Below are 5927 nucleotides of genomic sequence, written 5' to 3'. Positions count from 1 at the left end.
GAAGGTGAAGCTATTTTTGAAGCAAACAAAATACTTTTATTGTGTTAGATATTACAATGAATAATAAATACAGTACGCGTAGCCCGTGACACATTTAAACAGACCGTTTAATATAACTATTATATGTATATAATAAATAAAATAGCCTTCGTACTCTTCTCACTTATAACCAATCGTGATATGACTCGGTACATGTGCTTACTTCACGCATAACGCATGCAGTTATTACGTACACGCATAAAGTTCATTCATTCGTTTCCTTTAATCGTATATTTCCCATTTGCGTTCCGTTGGTTAGGCTTTTACCTCCCTTTGTTAAACGTCATTAACAGCGAAAAAAAAACGTAAAACTGTTGGAATCAAGGTTCCTACACTAGTTTTCTTTTCCGCGCGGTTAAAGTTTAAACGTTATCAATTTCACGCTGCAACAAGATAGAAAGAGGATAAAAAGTATGTATTTTATTAGAAAAAATAATTTTTTCCCCATCTCGTTCTTCTCTCGATCTTAGTCACACGGCAATATGATAAATAAAAAGTTATTATCTGTTCTCGTAATTCTACTGGTAAGAAGTGTTCTCGACCAACAGAGAGATAGACGCTAATAATAAGTATAAGGAGATCACGTTGTATCTACTTGATAACTTTTGATTCAATTTTTTGGTTAGTCGATAACAATTGACAGAGAGTGAAGTATATGTTAAAAGCAATCGATCACATGCACACGTTTATCGATCCTTTTACACTCGACTCGATCTTCCCTCATCCTCGTTATTATCATCGTTACCTTGGACCGTTTAAACGGTAGTCGTTGAATTATACAAATCGTCGTTTAAACCGTCGTGTACTTTGATTGATTTTCATTAATTAATTGATTTGTGACATCGTGAAGGATTGGCCAATCGTATGTACGTGTTTTCTATTACAAGAACACTACGTGATATTATTAGAAACAAATGTGCATGCATATAGGATGGAAGGAGATAGTGAAAGTATAAAATTACACGATGGATATATTTAATTTAGAAAAGTTGAGGAGGTCATTTGTGAGTATCGAGTCGTTCAATAACGGGACGCAAAACCGAGCCACGCAAAAGTCAATACTACCAAATGTAACTCTGGTTAACGAAATAAGTGGTTAATGAAAAGAATTAATGACTGCTACGACATACTTTCGTTCGAATAGAAATTGTAAGAGTTTATTATAGTTTTTTGAGTAACGATTTTATTATCTTTATTATATGTTTCTGTCTTCAATTTTTATTCAGTATCACAAATGTTACATTCTTCTACCGAAAGCAAATAACATACTTTTTTGTGGTATGCAGAAACATTTATTTCCTATGCAATATATAAAAAGATTTGTTAAAAATTTTTATTAGGTCAAATCCTGAGGTGAAAAATAAATGTCGCGATCACTAATAAAAAGATCCAAGTAAGTTATACGTTATGCTAATCTTAGTTATTCGATTTTTGAAAATCTATTAATAAATCTTCGGATTTAAATACGCTTCGTCACATTCGAGAGACAGCTAAGACGTAGTTACATGCAGGTATTGATTGTTAAATGATTTTCGCGTGGCTCGTGATTTTCAATAATGGTTACAAGTCTTTCGCAATGAACAAATAGGTAAAGAAACGTATACGCAATCTACATAATATAGACACACATATTATATGTACACCTATATGCATGTATGTAAGTACCTACGAATGTGGCTCACGTGTTGTTCTTACATGCGTGTATAATACGATTATTAATTACAAATATATTCACTCACCGAGAAACATTTAGAAACGAAGCTGTTTCAAAATTATACATTACTGTTCCAGTTATTGTACGTTATATACAGATACGCATACGACTGGAATAAATCAATTAGATAAAAAAGACATAATAATCAATCAAATTACAAATACTCTCTAGTCCATCTTCGAAGTAAGTCGCAGATTTTTGTGCAGATTAAATCATTCGACGAAACGAGATCTAAATAGAAATTTGTTTTACCTTTAAAAATATTTTATGTTCACGTCAGATTCGTTTCTTATATTTTCGGCAGATACTTCTGTGATGTTAAAAATGCATGATCATAGAGATACATAAAATCCTGACGATAATTCGAAATAAAAATAGCAATGCTGTTTGTAATTTTCATCGGTGAGCGTGTAGTGTAGTCACAGGCCAACATTTTCCTATATAATTACAACACAGCACAATCATTGTCGCATCATTATTAATTATTATTTTTTTTTTTGTTTCATGTCCAAAGTACTTAACTTTATATTACGGTAATAATAATATATAAATATAGTATGTACGTAATATTAAAATTGACCGAGATGTATTCTATTGACTAGGCACACTTAGTTTATAATTAATAACAACGAGAAGATTGTGTCCCTTCCATTTTCTCTTACACTCCCAATACTTTTCTTCGTATCCTGATTTTACTTATTTTCATTCAGCAAGTGTAAATTAACTGTAAATGAAATATTTTACTTCGCATCGTGACAAAAGTAGCTGGATATTAAAAAAACAGTGAAGTATCCAAGAAATTTAACAAATCGGCTTGAATTAATTAGGACTTTAAGTGTAGCTTTAACCAATAATTATTAATAAGCCGTCGTTTGTATTATAAGATGATATAACAAAATGTAAACTTGTGAGGATTTCCAAATGTAATTAGAGATTCGAGAGTCTCATTAATTTACATTCGCCGTAAAGTCGCGGTCGTCGCCTCGTTTCAACTGTTTTAACGTTTGGCAAACAAATTCGACACCGTCCGAAATTTCGTCCTCTTTCCCTTTTCCTCTCTTCTGCCTTTCTCATCCGTCCATACGCTATCCGTCTTAGAACTACGTTACGTAATTATTAGTAATAGTAAATGTTATTACATACGATGTATCTTATCGTTAGTTTACACCTTACTGTAGTATATGAAAAAATAGAAACTTCTGACAATAGAAAACCAAACAAAGATTGAATATATACGCTATCCGAAAGGGTCAACGTTCACCCGTGTGCAAAATTTGTTGAACGTCGTCCGTCAACGTTGATTTTACATCGTACGCTGATTATGTACAGAAGAAAAATCATCACGTAATTTCGTGGCGGTTTTCTCCTTTACACCTTTTACTTTCACTGCTTCGCAAAGTTCCTCCTTTTCCCTCGGTGTCCGATTGGAAAATGCGAAACTGGCTTGTCGTTTTGCAAAATTCGAAAGTATCGAAACTCGCCTGTCTCATCTATGAAATTCTGAATCTAACAGAATGCCTACTATTTTTTTAAGTATTTCTGGTACAATAGGCTCCTTAGAGTATCTCAACGCTTATCATAGTCCTTTTTTACAGAGCAGGATTTTTATGCCAAATTACATTAATTTAATTAATAAGCTTTAATTGAATGTTTCAGATCTTGAATAAAAAATCCATTGGCAAAGCTTCGAGGTTTCACGTGTTCGTCAGAATGAAATACAAGGTAATTTTTTTAATTTCTGAATTCTATGAGAAAAACCTTTTCCTTTGAAATTTTTATAAAAATTGCATGTACTACGGATACGTCTATGTAAATCGACGAATCTTTCTCGTGGTAAGCATTTAAATACTCCGGTGTGCCATTGTACGCGTCCCGAAGTACCCATAAATAATTAATCAGATGACAATTAGACTGCGGACTTTTATGAAAGTTTAAATAAAATCGTAAGACGCGCTGAATTACATAATTTGCATAAAAATCAATTTTTTGCATAAAAATCCACAGTATAATAATAACTTGGAAAATGTCCACGTCCAATTCTTATTAACTTTAATAAGTCAGCTGTTTGGCTTCGATTAGATTTCGTGCCGATTGTTAAAAATTCATGAGTCAACGATAAACTATATCGAGATCAAGTTCAATACTCTGTCGCTTAATAATAATAAAATAAGCGACGGTACAACGTAAATGATAATAACTTGTATTCATATCCTGTGCGTGTCAGTACGTGTGTGTGTGTGTGTGTGTGTTGCATGTACTACGGATACGTCTATGTAAATCGACGAATCTTTCTCGTGGTAAGCATTTAAATACTCCGGTGTGCCATTGTACGCGTCCCGAAGTACCCATAAATAATTAATCAGATGACAATTAGACTGCGGACTTTTATGAAAGTTTAAATAAAATCGTAAGACGCGCTGAATTACATAATTTGCATAAAAATCAATTTTTTGCATAAAAATCCACAGTATAATAATAACTTGGAAAATGTCCACGTCCAATTCTTATTAACTTTAATAAGTCAGCTGTTTGGCTTCGATTAGATTTCGTGCCGATTGTTAAAAATTCATGAGTCAACGATAAACTATATCGAGATCAAGTTCAATACTCTGTCGCTTAATAATAATAAAATAAGCGACGGTACAACGTAAATGATAATAACTTGTATTCATATCCTGTGCGTGTCAGTACGTGTGTGTGTGTGTGTGTGTGTGTGTGTGTGTTTTATGCATGCGCGCGCGAATGTACTTTTGCTTATTATTTCTCAACATTATACAATAATTGCGTTTTGCGTATATAAAATAGGTTGATTTTCAGTCAATCAATCAACAGGTTTGTATTTAATTAATCAACTGCGACCGTGTAATAGTGATGTGTGTGCATTTTTTACTTTTTACTTTTGGCCGATGTTTTTAACACTAAATGGTCGGTAACAACGTCAGATTTTTTTGTTAATCACTTCGATTGTATGTGTTTGTTTAATAGAAAGAGTCGCGGTACTCGTTAAGAGAGCTAGTTTTGGCCGATTGTTATTTATTTAAATGACCAACAGAGTTCCCGAGACGATCTCGGTTTAATTAATAATCTTTTTGTTAAACTTCTTCCTTTCTCATTATAGCTATTTTCTAGTTGATCGCGATTGAACGTCCGCGTCCTCCGGATCCACGTAGACTGTTACAAATGTTATATTCACACACTTTTATCAATTTTTAGAGGTAACGTTTAAAATTGATAAATTACCGTGTGGTTAGCGTCGCCGGTTTCTTGCCAGTCTGCCCGGGGCAATAATTTATCTCTTTTATATGGAATTAATAAACAAAATTAAATTTGTTACATACGTTTAAGAGTTTGTCAGACGATGTTATAGTTTTTAAATTTCAGCATCGGATAGAACAGAATCTGGGAAAGAAGGGGTCGATCGCCTTCGTCGATGCTCGCTTCCTCCGCTTATTTTATTTGCAATTTTCGTTTCCGGTTTGCGTCTCGAGTAAAAAACGATAAATGTTTAACAGTAACTTGCTTCCTCTTCTTCTTTTTTATTCTTCTAATTACGAAGCGTACGATAACATCTTTTTTCTCTGCAAGAACAGTTGCATAGAAAAATAGAAAGCCTTTTTACAAACAAATCGGGGCCGGGGGTATCGGCGGAATTAATTCGACAACTTCAACTTTTCGAAACTCTTTTTAAAATACTTATTGTTCGCTTTTCTATTTATTATTTATTGCTAAGTGTATACTTCTTCAACGTCTTAAGAACTGATCAGCGGAAATGATAGGATCGGTCAATTAAAATTGATTGCTGAGACGGTGTAGATACTTAGTTGAGGTATAATTTCTGTAAAAGAGAACCAACGAGGATTGAATATAATTTACACGTGTAACTAAATTAGTTTGTTCGATTTTCTTTCTCGTCGCGTAAGCAGAAATTTTCTTTCCTCCTTTCACATCGTTTTTCCTCTCCTTGTTACAGCAGCGTCTAATATCAAAAGCATAGTCATTTAAAAACGTTTCCCATCTCTCTCGGCGAGGAAATTCACTTTCTCCCTTCGATCCTTGCTCGAGTATTTTAAAAAACGCGAACAATCATTCAGCGTTGCGAACGATTATCGATTTTACCATTACAATTTAACGTACAAACTGTTTAATTAGAAAAATATAATCGGTAGAAGAATAT

Source organism: Ceratina calcarata, unplaced genomic scaffold, assembly GCF_001652005.2.
Source record: "Ceratina calcarata isolate Rehan_Ccalc_2016 unplaced genomic scaffold, ASM165200v1 scaffold475.2, whole genome shotgun sequence".
Classification (NCBI taxonomy): domain Eukaryota; kingdom Metazoa; phylum Arthropoda; class Insecta; order Hymenoptera; family Apidae; genus Ceratina; species Ceratina calcarata.
The sequence above is the reverse complement of the archived record's forward strand: the minus strand, read 5'-3'. Positions refer to the sequence as shown.